The sequence below is a fragment of the Leptodactylus fuscus genome, chromosome 10, assembly GCF_031893055.1.
Source record: "Leptodactylus fuscus isolate aLepFus1 chromosome 10, aLepFus1.hap2, whole genome shotgun sequence".
Lineage (NCBI taxonomy): Eukaryota > Metazoa > Chordata > Amphibia > Anura > Leptodactylidae > Leptodactylus > Leptodactylus fuscus.
Genome location: NC_134274.1, coordinates 62,348,211 through 62,368,930, shown reverse-complemented (window position 1 = coordinate 62,368,930; position 20,720 = coordinate 62,348,211). Strand labels below are relative to the sequence as shown.

General features: G+C 42.0%; 1 pseudogene; it reads right to left on the bottom strand.

The window, feature by feature from the left end:
* Positions 1-20,720, bottom strand: part of LOC142183487 (transmembrane protein 132A-like) — an 86,037-nt pseudogene that overhangs the window by 22,853 nt on the left and 42,464 nt on the right.

The following is a 20,720-nucleotide window of genomic DNA, read 5'->3' as shown; positions in this document are numbered from 1 at the left end:
GATCTACTACCCACATCTTGTGGGTGGGGCCTGGGCCGCAGCATTGTCAGATTGACATCGGATCCCGGAGAGGTAAGTAACATTGTTTATTATGTTCTCTCACCTCCCCTGGGGCTCAGATTATTATACTCGAGGGTCTGAAAAGACCCCCAAATATAATAATAGCAGTAATGGGATTGCGGCCTGGCCCGGGCCTATTCACTACCGCCCGCCCCGGCCTATAGTACAAGGGGAAGCGGGGGCGGCAGTGAACAGGTCCGGGGAGGTTGGTACATAGGCCACTACCTGCTGGGAATACTCCAGCAGGTAGCAGAATATTATAAAAAACAAACAAACAAAGTTCCCATACTTACCTACCTCGATGCTGCTGCTCCCGCTGCCGCATCCTTTTCTCTTGGCAGACGTCTGCGTATCAGCGCAGGCGGCGTGATGACGAGTGATGAGACGTAGACATCTGAACCATGCAAGGAGAGCATCAGCTCTCCTGCGCTGGTTCAAACAAAAAAAAAAGTAATAAAAAAAGAAGAGAGATAAAAAATGTCACGCAATCGACCCATACTTCCTTTGCGATCGACGTATTGGACACCACTGGTTTAATGGAACGGTACCGAGCCACCGAGGGGCTACTGCAGATGTCTCCCAGACCTGTTACCCCCAAGACTAGTAAGACTTTACTGACTACTGTAGGGGTAAGGCAGGTTGTGGTGGGAGAACACTCAGAAGGGGAACAGGCAGCTGAGACTGAACTTTAAATCCAGGTCTCAGAATGGAGACCCATACTGTCTCAAATATTGGCGTTGCCATGAACTGGATCACGTTGCTGCATACCGTCCCCTGACGACTGAGCCCATGGACTGCAGCAGTTCTAGACGGGTGTCCCTGTTTACTCAACCCACTTGTTCAGCAGAAACTGCATCTGAACTGCAAATGTGTACTGTGACTATAGCAGCGTGTGTGGTACTTTCTCTCCTGGACTCTTGAGAGTCTGATAACCCTGGTATACCATGACCTAGTCTAACTGTACAGTGGACAAAGTATTGGGATCTTGTGCATACATGGTGAAACTAGAGAATATCCTAATGCAGAGGTCTCCATAATAACTACTTCTGGCACCGCCTCTCACAAAGTGGGCGTGGTTAAGTCCCTGTTCCATAGTGTAATTATAGGGAGGGATTTTTCTCTGTTCTGCTACCCTTATGGTTTGATGTTGTGCAGTAACGGAAGCCAATAACCTGGGGAACATTAAAGGGGTTGTGCAGGATAGCATTTTTAATTACAGGTGAAAAAAAACAACAACTATACTTTCTCTCTTGAAAACCGCACCCTTCAAAGAATTTATCAAGTGATGTAGTGAGCATTAGTAACCCAGAAGTGAATATGTAAACTGTGCGGAGTAAATTGGGTACACCAAATCCCATTCTATTTTCCCACTAGCTCCTATGGCACGGACGGGGAAGAGGGGCATTCTGGGGTATCAGCACTGGTGTATTCTATTTCATAAGCTCTAAATATGGGGTGTCCCCTGAAAACGCTCACACAGCTTATACATTTCCATCTAGTCGCAGCCACTTATGTCCTAATGATTTGGCGACTTTTGGGGTTTTTGTCTTCACATTGTACAAGCTAGATTTTTATTTTTATTTTCTGGCAATGTGGCCATATGAGGGTTTGGTGTTTGCGGTATTAGATGTACTTTTCAATGCCACCATTTTGGGGTGCCTGTAACTTATTGACTACATTTTATTAACTCTTTCTGGGTGGGATACAAAAGGAAACATCAATTCTGGCATTGCTTTTTAGCATTTATTTTTTTCCCCGTGCAGAGTACAGCATAAGTAACATGATACTTTTATTCTGCGGATCGGTATGGTTACGGCGATACCTCATTTATATGATTTTTTAATGCGTTGCTATTTGTGCAGAATAAAATTCAATTTAGGGGAAAAAAATCAATTATTTTTGCATCGCCATCTTCTGAAAGGCATAACATTTTTATTTTTTGGTAGAGAGAGCTGGTTGAGGGCTTATTTTTTGCGGGATGACCTCTGCTTTTTAATGGTACCATTTTGGTTTTCATCTGACCATTTGATTACTTTTTATTGAACATTTTGTAAGGGAAAGGTGGTGAATAATCATTATTTTGTGCAGTTTTCTAAGTTTTTTTTTTAATGACGTTGGCCGTTCGGGTTAATCAAGTATAATGTTTCAATTATACTGTTCAGGTTATTACGGACGCGGTGATACCAAATATGCAATGTTTTTTTTCTATTTTTCTTTATTTTACATAAAACATTTTATATGGGGGGAAAAATGGATTTTTGAGGCTTTATTTCTAATTTATTTTAAACTTATTTAAACTTTTTTATTTTTACTTTTTTATCACTTTTTTTTCTGTCCCCATGGGGGATTGATCTGCTGATCACTGCTTCACTAGATATACGCTGCAATACACGTGTTACACGTGTACTGCAGTGTAGAGGAAGCTGTCAGCCTGTGTATACGCACAGGGCTGACACCTGCAGGGCATGGTGCGAACACAGGTTCTGTACTATTACGGCGGATGTCGGGAAGGGGTTAAAAAAAAAAAAAAAGTATACTCACCTGTCCCCAGAACCCCGTTGTTCCCTGGCTGTGCCTGTTAGGTCTCATGGCAGCACCTCATTTCTGAAAATCGTGTACCTAATTGGTCTTTACAGTCACACGAGGTGCAGGACTGCCAGCAAGAAGGCGCTGGCACAAGACTGAATGGACACTGGCAGTGGACAACAGCATTTTTTTTTTTATTTTACACCTCATACCCGACACATCTGTTGCTCCTCTGAAGATTAGCTTTTCCAGAACAGAGCAGCTACAGGTAATTGTAACAATTCTAAGAGCCACGCTGTTCACTTGCCATCCAGGATGCAGCAGTAGGTTTAGGTAGTGCGTTGTTGCACATGGTAAAATGGGTGAACAGCATGGCTCCCAACATGTTATTACCTTTAGCTGCCTTGTCTCGGTACCGCTGGTCTGCAGGAATCCTGATGGTGGGCCCCTAAAAACAATTCCACTGGAATTTGGCACATAAGTATGGGTTAGGAGGACACCTGGGGTACAAAAAGACCAAAGAGCGCATCCTACAGCATTTCTATTGGCCAGGAATTGATAAGCATATCCAAGAGTATTGTAACTCCTGCCCAGAGTGTCAACTATGTCTCACTTCAGGAGTCCTTTGGTACCGCTACCCATTATAGAGGTACCCTTTGAAAGAGTGACCATGGACTTGGTAGGCCCTGTTGAAAAGTCTGCTAGGGGGCATCAATATATACTAGTGGTCTTAGATTATGCAACACGATACCCTGAGGCCGTACCCTTGAAACATACTTTGGCTAAGTTAATTGCCAAGGAGCTCCTTTATATGTTCTCTCGGACATGTATACCCAAGCAGACCCTGACTGACTAAGGGACTACTTTTATGTCTAAGGTAATGAAAGAAATGCGCAAGCTCCTGAAAATTAAACACCTGCCAATCTCTGTATATCACCCCCAGACAGATGGCCACTGGAAAGGTTCAATAAAACCCTTAAAGTCATGCTAAAGAAGGTAAACCATGATTATGGTGCCACGGCACTGAAACGCGTCGGCGTTAAACAGTACCACCTCTGCATATGGACCACATCATTGTGAGATGTCCGAATTTTTAATGTGAACAATAAAAGCGAAGTTTTAACCCTATTCCTACATACAAGAGTTCTGGGTGCTGGATCCTCTTTTTCTTCTACCGCTATTGCCACGGCTCCAGCCGGAGGGAGCCCTCTTCCTGTGCATCCAGGAGGACTCTTCAGGTGAACACCGCAAAATACATAAACTATCAATATTGCACTTGAAAAAGGGCTGTGTGTCCGGAATGCGTGGTGCCTAATAAAATTGACTTCATCTTATCAAAATTTGGTGAGCGCCGATTTCCCGCCTGTCCTCCGCAAGGCTGGTCCTTCCTTATGCTAAAGAAGGTGGTTAGTAAGGATGGCAAAAATTAGGATTGTTTAATGTTTGCAATCCAGGAGGCACCTCATTCCTCCACAGGTTTTTCTCCATTTGAGTTGGTGTATGATAGACATCCACATGGTCTCCTAGACATAGCCAAGAAAACCTGGGTATAAAAGGAAACTCCTTACAGGAGTGTAAGTGAACAAAATTACCCTGATGCAGGACAGAATCACAGCAGTCATGCCCATTGTTAAGGAACATATGGAGCAGGCCCAAATGGCCCAGAACCGTGTCTATAACAGAACGGCTAAACTTAGAACCCTTAGTCCAGGTGATCGGGTGTTTGATTGGTTCCTACGGTTGAAATTTCTGGCCAAATGGCAAGGGCCATATGAACTTATTGAAAGAGTGGGGAAAGTAAACTATAAGGTGTACAAGCCAGGCAAGAGAAAACCTGAACAAATATACCATATAAATTTACTAAAACCCTGAAAGGACAGGGAAGTGTTGATGTCAGTAGATACCCCAAGCAAGGTTACTACTACTGGTAGTGCTTCACCTGAAGTGCACATAGCAGAGACCCTGACTAAAGGCACAGAAACAGGAGTCAAAAGAATTGGTACAGAAAATAATGGTGTATTTTTCTGAACTGCCTGGACATACCAATGTAATTGAACATGACATTTTCACTGAACCGCAGGTATGGGTTAATCAAAAACTGTACAGGATACCTGAAGCTTGCAGACAAGCCATAACTGAGGTCAAAGTTATATTGGCACTTGGGGTAATTGAGAAGTCCAAGAGTGACTACTGGTGAAATCCCACTGTTTTGATTCATAAGCCAGATGGTTCCATAAGGTTCTGGAATGATTTCTGTAAACTAAATGAAGTGTTAAAATTTGACACCTAACCGATGCTCAGAGTTGATGAGTTAATCAAAAGGTTGGGACATGCCAGGTATTTCTCTACCCTCAACTTATCCAAAGGGTACTAGCAGGTGCCGCTCACTAAAGAGGCCAGAGAAAAAACTGCATTTATCACCCCAGAGGGCTTGTTCCAATATGTGACGATGCCGTTTGGGTTACATGGGACTCCAGTAACCTTCCAGAGGTTGATGGACAGAGTCCGTAAGCCCAATTGAAGGTATGCTTCAGTCTACTGGATGACATTGTCATTTTTAGTACGGACTGCCAGAGTCACTTGCCAAACATTCAGGCGGTAATAAATTCCCTCTGAGAAGCCAATTTAACAGCCAACCCAAAAAGTGTGCTTTGGGTCTGGAAGAGCCCAGATACCTTGGGTATGTAATTGGCAGAGGGATGATAAAACCCCAGGTTAACAAAGTGGAGGCCATTCAAAATTGGCCTCGGCCCTTAAATAAAAAGCAAGAAAGGGCTTTCCTGGGAATTGTGAGCTATTACCGCAGATTAATCCCAAATTTTAATACTATTGTAGCCCCGCTGTCAGACCTAACTAAGGGGACTAATTCTGTCATGGTCAAATGGAATGAAGAGGCAGGGAGGGCATTCCAAGAGTTGAAGTCAATACTCTGTAAACAGCCAGTTTTGGGCACACCAGACTTTACCAGAGTATGTGGTTCAAAAAGACGCCTCTGATGTAGGGTTAGGTGCATTGCTGTCCCAAATGGTGGGTGGTGAAGAGGATCCAGTCATGTACAACATGCAGTTAGAGCGGTACTGTGCATGTCAGAGCAGCCATTTTATTTTATTCAACTAAACGACACTCGTGTAGTTCTCTGCAGAATTGAACTTACTGTTGTGTAGTTGACTACAACAAAATGGCCCCTCGGATATGCACAGTACCACTCTGACTGGAGGGAAACTGTACATGCCCGAGACTTGAACTCGAACAGAGCGATCTGAGACAAGAGGAGGGAGGAGAGGAGGAGAGACTGAGCACAAGCAGTGGAGGGGCAGTATTAAAGGTATGATGTGGGGGTGCTCGGAGGCCCTGTGGAACACCCAGGGTGCTCCGTGGGGTTAATTTGCATAAAGAAATAAAGCAGTTATAAAGAAACGGTGAGGACAACTGAAAAAGAAAAGGTAGTAGTAGAATAGCCTTTTTAAAGGCTATTCAGACGTGTTTAGCTCGAAAGCACTTTTCACAATGATAGACTCCCTTTAAATCTCCCGACAACTAAATAGCTTCATTATCAGCAGGTGGTTCGCTTTGTCTGTTCCCTACATGGCTCCCTACCCACCTTATTTGAGAAGATTTGTCGAGCTGGTAATTCCAATAAGGGCCCTATTTCCTCCATTTATCAGATACTCTCTCGATATACACTCACCGGCCACTTTATTAGGTACACCATGCTAGTAACGGGTTGGACCCCCTTTTGCCTTCATAACTGCCTCAATTTTTCGTGGCATAGATTCAACAAGGTGCTGGAAGCATTCCTCAGAGATTTTGGTCCATATTGACATGATGGCATCACACAGTTGCCGCAGATTTGTCGGCTGCACATCCATGATGCGAATCTCCCGTTCCACCACATCCCAAAGATGCTCTATTGGATTGAGATCTGGTGACTGTGGAGGCCATTGGAGTACAGTGAACTCATTGTCATGTTCAAGAAACCAGTCTGAGATGATTCCAGCTTTATGACATGGCGCATTATCCTGCTGAAAGTAGCCATCAGATGTTGGGTACATTGTGGTCATAAAGGGATGGACATGGTCAGCAACAATACTCAGGTAGGCTTTGGCGTTGCAACAATGTTCAATTGGTACCAAGGGGCCCAAAGAGTGCCAAGAAAATATTCCCCACACCATGACACCACCACCACCAGCCTGAACCGTTGATACAAGGCAGGATGGATCCATGCTTTCATGTTGTTGACGCCAAATTCTGACCCTACCATCCGAATGTCGCAGCAGAAATCGAGACTCCTCAGACCAGGCAATGTTTTTCCAATCTTCAATTGTCCAATTTCGATGAGCTTGTGCAAATTGTAGCCTCAGTTTCCTGTTCTTAGCTGAAAGGAGTGGCACCCGGTGTGGTCTTCTGCTGCTGTAGCCCATCTGCCTCAAAGTTCGACGTACTGTGCGTTCAGAGATGCTCTTCTGGCTACCTTGGTTGTAACGGGTGGCTATTTGAGTCACTGTTGCCTTTCTATCAGCTCGAACCAGTCTGGCCATTCTCCTCTGACCTCTGGCATCAACAACGCATTTCCGCCCACAGAACTGCCGCTCACTGGATGTTTTTTCTTTTTCGGACCATTCTCTGTAAACCCTAGAGATGGGTGTGCGTGAAAATCCCAGTAGATCAGCAGTTTCTGAAATACTCAGACCAGCCCTTCTGGCACCAACAACCATGCCACGTTCAAAGGCACTCAAATCACCTTTCTTCCCCATACTGATGCTCGGTTTGAACTGCAGGAGATTGTCTTGACCATGTCTATATGCCTAAATGCACTGAGTTGCCGCCATGTGATTGGCTGATTAGAAATTAAGTGTTAACGAGCAGTTGGACAGGTGTACCTAATAAAGTGGCCGGTGAGTGTATGTCTAAATGGGAGGAAATATAAAAAAACTAAAAACTTGATAGTCTTCAGTAGTTGATACCTTTTTAATGGCTAACTAATAATGATGAGAGATTACAACGTTTCGGAACTTTCGGCTCTTTTCTCAAGTAAATTTAAAACCATTTCTGAAGGATGCATATTTATGTACAAAAGGGCACAAAGAGATAGAATTCCAGGAGGAAGGGAGGTAGAGGGTTATTAGTAATTGGTACAAACAATGTAAACAATTCCAGGTTTTTATCAGTTCTCAGGTCAGTGATTTCTGTAAAATGCCATAAAACCATGTGACAGTGTTTGACGCAGGGTCATAAATTTATACTCATAAATCCGTTGTTCTTTCTTTGATTTGAAATTCCCTCTTAAAACCAAAATTTTCATGTGATCGGTGATATTATGATCCTCATTGCAGAAATGTTTTGATACAGGAAGGTCCAGTCTTCGTTCTCTAATTGTATGGCGATGTGAATTCATACGCATTCTAAGTTGCAGTCCGGTCTCTCCAACATACAGATTTTCAGTGGGACGTTTGGAGACAGGACAGCAACTTAGAATGCGTATGAATTCATGTGCCCTTTTGTATATAAATATGCATCCTTCAGAAATGGTTTTAAATTTACTTGAGAAAGGAGCCGAGAGTTCCGAAACGTTGTAATCTGTCATCATTATTAGTTAGCCATTAAAAAGGTATCAACTACTGAAGACTATCAAGTTTTTTTGTTTTTTTAGATTTCCTACCCACTGGCTAACACGGTATAATGAACAAACATTTTCCTTATACTAAATGGGAGGAAGCAGTGCGTATACCGATCTCTTTGGGGCAGTGGCAGATAGTGTTATCGCATGCTATCAAGTCTTCTCTGTGTGTGATCTTTAAAGAAACCCAATACAAACTTCTGATGCATTGGTAGCACGCCACTGACCTCCTCCACTCTCTAAACCCATCATTTCTCTCAAATCCTCTCACTTACAATTTAAACCGCCCTCCAAGACACCTATGCAAAAAATTAATAGGCTCTCTTTTTTACTTGTGCATGGCTGCGAAGACATTTATTGACAAGAATTATAAGAGTGTGTTTCCCCCCCCCCCTTCCAATCCATCTGGACCACCTGGTGGACATATTGTATTTTACATTTATTTTGACCGAGGACTTCTCCCTCAACCCCTCCCTCTCGTTTATTCCTTTGTCTTGTCTGCACCTATTCATTGCAATTATTTTCTGCTGTGAAGGTAGTCTGAAGTCAGACTAATAGGTATATTGGATGGATTCCAAATTATGCGTAGGCCCGGGGCATCAGTGATGCAATAAGCACTGAGACAAAATGAATCTGAAGCTAAAGCATAAGTTTTATTGAATAAAACATCTCTTCTTATAGCAATTTTAAGTAGGCGTACATGGGTGTGTAGTTAATTAATCATTACCCGTTAGGAGTCAGCAATATCCATGCATATGTATGCATATGTACTACACAATTGCCCCTCCCTAATTATGAATATGCTAACTATTCCTCTTACTAATGCTAGATGACAAAAGGTTATGTCAGTCTGTTGGTCACCTTACTGTGTGGTATACCAAAGTCTATGCAATATCAATTTTCCTATTAATTTATCATGTACCATATTTAATCAACTGCTGATCACTTTATTCCAGTAAAATTATTATATGTTTTGCTGAGCTGGGTCATGGTCCAAACTGATCTAGCGAACAGAATCAGAGAAAACATGTTTCAACCTTAATGAAAATACAGATATATATATATATATATATTCATCCGACCGAATATATATATACACTCACCGGCCACTTTATTAGGTACACCATGCTAGTAACGGGTTGGACCCCCTTTTGCCTTCAGAACTGCCTCAATTCTTCGTGGCATAGATTCAACAAGGTGCTGGAAGCATTCCTCAGAGATTTTGGTCCATATTGACATGATGGCATCACACAGTTGCCGCAGATTTGTCGGCTGCACATCCATGATGCGAATCTCCCGGTCCACCACATCCCAAAGATGCTCTATTGGATTGAGATCTGGTGACTGTGGAGGCCATTGGAGTACAGTGAACTCATTGTCATGTTCAAGAAACCAGTCTGAGATGATTCCAGCTTTAATGACATGGCGCGTTATCCTGCTGAAAGTAGCCATCAGATAATGGGTACATTGTGGTCATAAAGGGATGGACATGGTCAGCAACAATACTCAGGTAGGCTTTGGCGTTGCAACGATGCTCAATTGGTACCAAGGGGCCCAAAGAGTGCCAAGAAAATATTCCCCACACCATGACACCACCACCACCAGCCTGAACCGTTGATACAAGGCAGGATGGATCCATGCTTTCATGTTGTTGACGCCAAATTCTGATCCTACCATCCAAATGTCGCAGCAGAAATCGAGACTCATCAGACCAGGCAACGTTTTTCCAATCTTCAATTGTCCAATTTCGATGAGCTTATGCAAATTATAGCCTCAGTTTCCTGTTCTTAGCTGAAAGGAGTGGCACCCGGTGTGGTCTTCTGCTGCTGTAGCCCATCTGCCTCAAAGTTCGACGTACTGTGCGTTCAGAGATGCTCTTCTGGCTACCTTGGTTGTAACGGGTGGCTATTTGAGTCACTGTTGCCTTTCTATCAGCTCGAACCAGTCTGGCCATTCTCCTCTGACCTCTGGCATCAACAACGCATTTCCGCCCACAGAACTGCCGCTCACTGGATGTTTTTTCTTTTTCGGACCATTCTCTGTAAACCCTAGAGATGGGTGTGCGTGAAAATCCCAGTAGATCAGCAGTTTCTGAAATACTCAGACCAGCCCTTCTGGCACCAACAACCATGCCACGTTCAAAGGCACTCAAATCACCTTTCTTCCCCATACTGATGCTCGGTTTGAACTGCAGGAGATTGTCTTGACCATGTCTACATGCCTAAATGCACTGAGTTGCCGCCATGTGATTGGCTGATTAGAAATTAAGTGTTAACGAGCAGTTGGACAGGTGTACCTAATAAAGTGGCCGGTGAGTGTATATGTATGTATATATATATATATATATGTATATATATATATATATATATATATATATATTTTTTTTTTTTTTTCAGAATTTACATTGATTTCCCTATCACTGCATATTTCTTATTGTTATTTGTATTGGTTGAAAGCGAGAAGTTATTCTCGCTCTACTTGTTGTATTTGTTCTCTATTTCCTTTCTGAAAAAATGACTGCTAAAAAGAAAAAAGGGGGTAAACATTTCAAACACAGATATTGAGGTATGGGCCTAAAATACCCTCCATCTTCGGCCTCATACCCCAATATCTGTGTTTGATGTTTTTATAACCCTTTAATACTGTCACTCTCTTTACCTCTATTTGTGCTCCAGACAGTGATACGAAAAAGCTCCCTTCTTAAAAAAAAAAACAAAAAAAACTGTTCAATATGTTGAACTATTTTTAATGAATATAGCTAAATTAGTTAAAACTAACAGATAAATAGATATGTAGATAGAGAGATAGACAGAAATATTAAGAGGCTTATGTATTTTTCTTTCAACAAATATGAAACTAAAAACATTGCAACATATAATAGTAACATTGCTTACCTTTACAAGAGGAATAATAGCTCTAAGGTCATGATCTGACACCAGCACTTCAGCATTGCCTCTGACACCTGCCGAAGCGGCACCACCACCCGGAACTTCCAGCTGAAATGTAATTCTGCGTGAGACAGCAATGCCAACAGAAACATTGCTCACAAGAAAATCCAAATGAGCAATAACCGGAGGGAACCTGAAAAAAAAAGATACAGAAGACACTGGTAGGTACAAAAATTTTAAAAGTGAGAAAAAAACATTACATTTATCTGTATGGAATATTGATTGTAAGCCTTTGAGGGCAAGGCTTCCTGTCACTGTTGGGGCGGGTTCACTCCAGCGCTTGGTCTGCGCTTTGCAGGTTTCCGTATTCTGCCCGAAAAACTGGACAGGAGACGGAAACCAGCAGTCAGTTTTCAAATCCATTCACTGAATAGGTTTGCAAAGTGTCCGCCCGTGAGCGTCCTCTAACTCTCCGCAGCTAAACCGATTTCTTTAACCGGACACAAAGTCGAACATGCAAGACTTTGTGTCCGGTTAAAAGAAAAAAAAAAAAAAAAAAACAGTTTTGCTCATGGACAGACACTGACTGCCGGGTTTCCACCTCCTGTCCAGTTTCTCAGGCAGAAGACGGAAGCCCACAAAGCGGGGACCGGGTACAGGTGTGAACCTGCCCTTAGCATTGTTTTTGTTCTGTATATTTTGTGTACTATATGTAAAACCTCAAATGCTCTGGGATTCATGGTGCTCTAGAAATAACAATAACAATCTATATATATATATATATATATATATATATATATATATATAACTCAAATTCTGTAGTAGCCTGCTCTATACAAATCCACAGTTCCTGCCCAATTTGGCTGAAATTTGGCACGCCCACCTCTCCACCCACAGGAACAGAATACTGTGCGCATTACATCTCGCTAGCAAATTTAGGCCCTATGCATATAATGGGGAAAAAGTGAAAGTGAAAGCGCTGAGGGGAAAACAACAGTTGTGACTGACAGGGACGGATTATAGCAACGGTGCGAAACAGTCGTAGCTAAAGGGGCCGCACCACCACACACAACACACAAACATTTCACAAACACCATATAAACATCACACAGACACCAACCCACAAGCACAACACCACAAAATGCCACAACACACCACACAAACACCAGACCACTCTAGACACACACAACGCCAACACCACCCCACAAATACCACACACACACACACACACACACACACACACACACGCACGGACCACAAACGCACGCATAGACACTCGGATGCACACTACACACACGGATAACTACCACACGCACGGCCACTTGCTCTGTGCACGCAGAAACACATGGATCACACGCGCACATACAGGCATACATATACACGGACCACACACATGCATGCACACATCCATACATACACATGGATAACACACGCGCGCGCACGCACATGCATACATACATATACTCTGACCACACCCGCATACATACACATGGATCACACACACACAAACACATACATATACACGGACCATACACACGTGAATGCACACTCCTATACATACACATGGATCACACGCACATGCACACACGCATACATGGATTATACACACATGCATGCACACACATACATACACATGGATCAAACACATGTACATGCACGCATGCACTGACAAAACATGTCTGGTATCTTTAGTGGCTGCTTGCACACTGCAGTATTTTTCAAAGGCCTCCAGGCCATGGATTTGGTGGTTCCATAGACTTTGTGCATAAAGCTGTGAATTTTGCAGGCTACATAGAAGTATATGGAGATGTAGAATCCACAATCCGGAGACTGTAGTGTTACAGTAGTGTGCAAGCAGCCTTACTGAGCAGCAATATTGGTCAGGCGAAAACTACTTCATAGTAAGGTTGTAATTATTGCTTACAATACAGGGAGCTTTTATCACTGAAGCACTACAATAGATAGTTGTGTAATTGTAAACCAATTTTACTCTTTTGTCCATGAACTACTTATAAATTACACTGGAGGGAGGGGGAAGGGCTGCATTATGTTGTAAATTGGGTGTAAATCAGTGGCATAACTAGGAATGGCGGGGCCCCGTGGCAAACTCTTGACATGGCACCCCCCCCCCCTCCCGACACTGAAGACCCTGACCAACCCGCCAACATTCCTGCGCACACTATTATAATCCCATAGTGGCCACTGCACACAGTATTATACCCCATAGTGGCCCCTGCACACAGTATTATGTCCCATAGTAACCCCTGTACACAGTATTATGTCCCATAGTGGCCCCTGCACACAGTATTATACCCCATAGTGGCCCCTGCACACAGTATTATACCCCATAGTGGCCGCTGCCAGGATCGGTAAGTAAATAGGAAATAGGGCCTGTTACCGTCTGGAGTAACTCCAGCCAGTAACAGCCGATCAAAAAAACACAAAAAAACACAGCAGTTGAAGCTGTCGCCAGGCCCTCTAATGTCCCGGGCCTTGTGGCAGCCGCTACTGCTGCTACCCCGGTAGTTACACCCCTGGTGTAAATGTTTTATATGTTTGTGTAAGGTGCATACATTTCATTTTTTGATAAAAAATACTTAAAAATAGTTGTAATAGTTTATACTAAATAATATGTATTGAACATATGAAATCAAAAATGTTGAAATGAAAAAAAGCTGTTCACATCAATGTTACGACAAATTAGTAAAATGCCAAAATAATATAAATTTAAAGTGGAAAAAAGATTTACTGTAGCACTTTCAAAATGTCAATTTTAGTGTGACACTGAAAATTTTACTTTAGCATAACCAATAATTTAACATATTTTCCGTGAGCGAAGTCACGGATAATCTACTAGTAATAATAATAATAATAATACTATTAGCAGGGAAAATTTTTGGCTGACTGTGGATTACTGGCTTAAAAACGACACTCCAGTGACTTATTTTCAAAGGTCAACATCTCAATAGTAATAGTTGACTACCGTACTCACAATGAGAAGGTTCATCAAATCAGTTATACCAATTTGTGACTATTTCACACCACTTGGGACTCCTATAGTTGAGAGTGGCATTTTAGCACTAACCCCGAATCTTTTCCGGAAGTGTGAATGGCTTGGACTAATGACAGATCCGCGGCACATGTCATAAACATTATGATTTACACCACAAAAGAAATGGGGTAAATGATGGCAAAAGCTACAGTAGACCTGGGCTACTTTGTATTTGCTCAAAAAAAAAAAAAAATTCATCAGAGTAAGAAATATTTTATACCAAAATGGTATGAATAAACAGTACATCTGGTCAAGCAAAAAATATACAACTTAAACAGCCCAGTACACAGAAATATAAAAAGTTCGTCAAAATATGGAGACTCCAAGAATTATTCATTTTTTGAAAGTTTTTATTTTTATTTTTGATAAGTTCAAAAAAAAAAATAAATAAAAATAAATATATATATATATATATATATATATATATATATATATATATATATATATACACATTAGAATCCACATAACTATAACAACTGACAAAATACAAAAAGCATGTATTTTTGGCTGCCCAGTGAATGCTGTAAAAACCAGAACTATAAAAAAAAGTGGGCAAATGCAGTTTTTCCTCTTATTTCCACCCTATCATATGGAATATTAAAATGGTACCATTATGAACTGAAAACAATTAAGCCCCATACAGCTCTGTGAAGGAAAAATAAAAGTTATGGCTCTATGAAGGCAGGGAATAAAAATGAAAAACTGAATTAAAATAATAATAAATACGAAAAATGGCTGCAGCTGGACAGTAACACTAATAACAGCAATTCATCCAATTTTGCCATGCAATTCTACAGTGAGAAAAAAAACCTCAGGATAATGTTATACTGTGTTCCAAAAACAGTTCTAACTGCATTTTGTGCTTGGGCCACAGATGCTTTCACCATGTAGGTAAAAAGGGGAAAGGGAATAAGCTCATGACTGGATGTTAAGAAATGAGCATCCATAGAAGAAGTACAGCTAACCTTCTGTAGAGTAACACTCACAACAATTTATACCCACTATAATATATGGCTGTGTTCGTGAACCTATGGCTCAGTTGCCAGAGGGGGCACTCAGAGACCTCTCTGTTGGCACGTGTGCAGTCGACCTGATTGCTCACTAATGGGGAATCCAGTACAGGAATCCTGGTTAATGAGCGAGCGCTTCTTTCAGCTGTATGTGCAAGTGCATATACAGCTGAAAACTGAGTATAGGTCTGTGGGAATGCAACTTGCACTGACTGCAGTGTGACTTCTGCCCCGACGCAAACACAATGACGTAAATCATCAGCACCTGCAATCAGAAGAAGGAGAACGTTACTTACCTACTCTTCTCGGGACAGTACTACTGTCCTATACTACTGTGTGGGGGCCAAAAGTGAAGCATATAATACTTTCGGGGTAGGCCTAGTGTGGAGCATATAATACTGTGGGGGGGGAGGGGGCCTACTGTGTGGAGCATATACTACTGTGTCGGGGCCAAAAATGAAGTATAAAATACTTTTTGGGGGGCCACTTTGGAGCAGATTGTACAGCGCGGGGACCACTGTGGGGCAGATTGTACAGCGTGGGGACCACTGTGGAGCAGATTGTACAGCGCAGGGACCACTGTGGAGCAGATTGTACAGCGTGGGGACCACTGTGGAGCAGATTGTACAGCGTGGGGACCACTGTGGAGCAGATTGTACAGCGCAGGGACCACTGTGGAGCAGATTGTACAGCGTGGGGACCACTGTGGAGCAGATTGTACAGCGTGGGAACCACTGTGGAGCAGATTGTACAGCGTGGGAGCCCCTTCACTATTTATATGACACAGTATCTATCATCTATTTTATAGCAGACTTGATATTAATACAGGCTGTAATAACAATGTGCAGTCACTGTGCAACACAGATCCTGTGCATGTAAATAGTGAACATTAATTGTTCAAATGCAAACTTTTACCTTTCAGTACAAAGTTCTGCACAGTATTAAGGTTACATTTCAGTGCTGGCACTTTGTAATAATTGAGTGGGTTGTGGGTTGCAGTTTAGGCACTTGGTCTCTAAAAGGTTTGCCATCACTGGTATCTGGTATTACCTACAGGCACGACTAACTTTGCATAGCTGACTGTCAGAAGTAAAGCAGGTACAGCAAAAGGTTATCCAAAAAGACAATTTACCAGTTTGCTTGCTTACAATTAATGCAGTTAGATGGTGAGGAAATTTATTCTGCCTAAATGAAAATTGTATGTATTTAGTATCATTTTATAATGTTGCTCTTTTCAGAACAGTTTGTTTCAATTTGTATTTACATAACTACAATGTGACTAATTATGTTAAAACATTCTAATCCACACAGACATGTACTAAATCAGTTTTCTCACCTACGCTCTGAAGCTCCTCTTTGAGTTAAATGTCCAGTTACAGTATGGTGTTTGGCTCCTCTCTGTATCTCAGTCTTTATTGCCCAGGTGTTTGGAGCAGCAGAGCGTGCAAACAGGAGTTCTAGGCCAATACGACAGCGCACTCTACAAGATATAAATGTAATGTTAAATATAAAATTATACGGATAACTTACTTGTCATTTTTGTAATAAATGTCTCACCTTAAAGTGAAGCTAGGTTGTGTCCAGTTATGCCTGAGACTAACTGAGGCAATGAATACCTCTCCAGGTAATAAAGTCTTGTCTGGAAGGGTAACCATCATGAAGTCTCCCACATTTAGATTCTGAACCTTTGGTGAGCTCATACTCATTATTTGTACGATCCCTGCAGTTTCTGATCCTTCATGTGAGTACTTGCAATCTTCAGAGACAGAGTAATTTAGGGTTACATTCTCAATTGTTGAGGCAAGGGTGAACCAGGAAGGTGAAAAAAGAAGCTCCACAACACACACATCAAAAGGAAGCTGAAAAAGTAGAAAAAGTTGTTTTACAATTCAATTTCAAAATCATGAAGGGAAAGAGGAAAAAAAAAAAAAGTACAGACACTTAGACAAACCTCCAATTACAAAATCAGCTTTTAATAGAATACAGGTGTGTACAAAAATTGTTGCACTATATAAATTATTAAGGATTAAGGTTTGCTCTTCACTTATCAACCACTTTTACCCATCTCAGATCACTAACAGATTCCATCATCAGTACGCAGCCTCATGCAAAAAAGCCCTCCTATTGCCTATTGATCGGTCGGGCTCAGACGGTTGTGAGGGGAGCCACAGGCTGAAGGAATGGTGGTATTACAGAAGGCAGCAGCAGAATCTACGTCCTGGAGTGAGGATATGTTAGCGAGTGGTAGGAGACAGTCTGAGAGTGTGTGGATGTAAAAGGTGGTTAAAGTTCCTGCGGGGGCGTGTTGGTTTAGAGGTCGTGGGGTCTATTACAAAGGAGATAGCAGAGAATGTCAGCAGGTTGTGATCAGAGAGCATGGATGGAGAGCTACAGAAGCTGCATAGAGAGCAGAGGTGGGTGAATATAAGGTCCAGTGTGTGCCCCTTTATGTGGGTGCCAGAGAAGAGCCATTGCCATGGGTATCGCTGTGTTCAGGAGAAATTGTATAACAAACTGTGGAGTGCTTTATCTCCTTTAACCCCTTATGAAAATGAGAACTTTGGGGATAAATGACATTTTAGTAATTCTTCATTTACACGTCCCAATGTTCAAAATCTGTAAAAAGGCTGTGGGGTCAAAATGCTCATTATACCCCTTGATGAATTCTGTCAGGAGTGTAGTTTCCAAAATGGGGTCATGGGGGTCTCATGTTTTTCAAACACCCAGTGTCGCTCCTTCCCTTCTGAGCACTGCCATGTGGCCAAACATCAGTTTACTGACCCGGTCATTCCCCCCCACTGATTCTTCCCTGTCTACCCCTCCTTCCTTTTGTCTCCTGTCTTGATATAGGTACTTTATATACCCTTCATACTTCATATGCCCTATGATTGTTTGTTTTTTGTTTTTTTCTCTCTCTTGCATTACTAGTCCCTGTTTATGACAGCTTATGGTTTGTTGTACTGCATATTTGTATTGGTTGATTTGCTGTTCCCTGTTTTCCCTTCTGTACCCCTTGTTTTCCCTATATTTGAAAATAAAAACTTCTGATTCAAAAAACAAAACAAAAAAACATCAGTTTACACTCACATGTGGGATATTTTTGTGCTCTGAAGAAATTGCATAACAAAATGTGAGATGAATTTTCTCCTTTAACCCTTTGTGAACATGTTCATTTTAGAACTAAATGAACATATTATAGAAAAAAAATGAAATTTCTAAATTACACCTCCATATTGTTTTAAATTCCGTGAAATGCTTAAAGGGATAAACTTCCTATATAGCAGAGATATGGTAGATAATAGTTATTAATGTGATATGACTATCTGCTTGAAAAGCAGAGCCTTTCACATTTTGAAAATTGTGATTTCTTTCCAAATTTCCAATTTATTTATTTTTTATAAATACAAAAATTTTGATTAGTGTTTACCATTAACAATAAGTACAATGTGTTATGAAAAAAAAAGAACTCAAAATCACCTGTGCAAGTTAAAGCGTCTCAAAGTTATTGCCATATAAAGTGACAAGTCAGTTTTGAAAAATGAGGCCTGGTCCTTAGGACACTTTCGGTCTGTGTCCTTCAAGGGTTAAGTCATTGAGATTTCTACTATTCAAACCCGAATTGATTCGCTAGCGCTAATGCTAATGTGTTCCATGCACTCTGTTAGAAAAGTTGACAGCATAGTTTCCCCTCAAGCTCCATACATGTCCCAGCTGTAGTAATCTATAATCCCCAGTAGTGATCCCTACTGTACTACCATAGTCGTACCACTAACAACATGATTCTCCACCAAAATCAATAACTTTAAATAAAGAATGACATATTCTGTATGTAGCCACTAAACGATGTTAACCATAAATACTTATGATGTTACTCAATGCGAGTATCACTTAAAGGGAGTCTTCACACGGCTCCTGTGTATCACTCGTTGCTGCAGCCTTGGACATATACTTTCCCTATATTAACAGAGAAAGTATTGCACCAAGAGGGGGCCCCTGCAAGTGCTGGGGTCCTGGACAATAGCCAAGTTTGCCCCCCCCCCCCCCTAACGCCGGCCCTGCTTACCTCTCCCGGGCCACCGATCATTATACTCGGGGGTCCAAAAAGACCCCCGAATATAATGATAGCAGTGGTAGCGGCTTTCACTGGGCCCCTAATGTCCCGGGCCCTGTGGCAGCTGCCTCTGCTGCTATGGCGGTAGTTACGCCACTGCTTTCAATGTATTACACGCGTAATACGTTGAAAGCAATAGGGAAAAAAGCCTCCCATTGATTTCAATGGGGAGCGCAAGTATGCTGGCTCCCATTCAAGTCAATGGGAGCTGCTTTTTACACACTCATTCTGAACGTGTTTTTACGTTCAGAAAGAGTGCAGCGTAACTCCGTGTGAAGGCTCCAAAAGTTAGCTTTTAATCCATCGATGTGAATATAAAAATAAATAAATAAAACACAGGGTACAAAACAAGGAATTGTTTATGTCCTTTGAGGAAAGAATCTCCTTAGTCGTAGCATAAAAACAAATATTTGTACCACTTTTTTAACCCTGTCTTGATCGCAGGCATTAACTCCTTTGGAACCTCAGTCAAAGCTGACAAATCCGCCATTTTTTCTGGGGATAGCAATAATACACACGCTACACAGAGGTCAAAATACTAGCAACGTCACAAAAAGTAAAAAAAAAATTTATTTTTTTTTTAAATTAGGGAGACGTCAGAAAAACATTTTACCACTATATAAGTGCAGTTAGTGCAATAAAACAAACCAAAAAACGCCACATCCGCTCGACATGAGTTTCGCCCGATAAATGCATAATCTGGGGAAGGTCTCCAGACAAAGCCTTCATCGGGTGAATCTGGGTTAGGTGGCTGTGGGCCACTCAAACTCTTATACTTCTCCCCTGCTTAAAAGTAATGGCCAGTGTCATCCATATATCCTTACTAGAGATGAGCGAACAGTGTTCTATCGAACTCATGTTCGATCGGATATTAGGCTGTTCGGCATGTTCGAATCGAATACCGCGTGGTAAAGTGCGCCATTACTCGATTCCCCTCCCACCTTCCCTGACGCCTTTTTTGCTCCAATAACAGCGCAGGGTAGGTGGGACAGGAACTACGACACCGGTGACGTTGAAAAAAGTAGGCAAAACCCATTGGCTGCCGAAAACATGTGACCTCTAATTTAAAAGAACAGCGACGCCCAGGTTCGCGTCATTCTGAGCTTGCAATTCACCGGGGACGGAGGTTTCCATCCAGTTAGCTAGGGCTTAGATTCTGGGTAGGCAGGGACAGGCTAGGATAGGAAGGAGAAGACAACCAACAGCTCTTATAAGAGTTAAATTCCAGGGAGAAGCTTGTCAGTGTAACGTGGCACTGACGGGCTCAATCGCCGCAACCCAGCTTTCCGCGGATCCTGAATGGAATACACTGACAGTGTATTCCCGTATACCCGATATATACCCCCGATACCCGTTCCAACGGTGTGCCCCCCCACCTTCACCCCAGAAATACCCTGCAAGTCCCCTAGCAATAGAATTGGGGCTATATACACCCACTATTTTTGCTACTGCCATA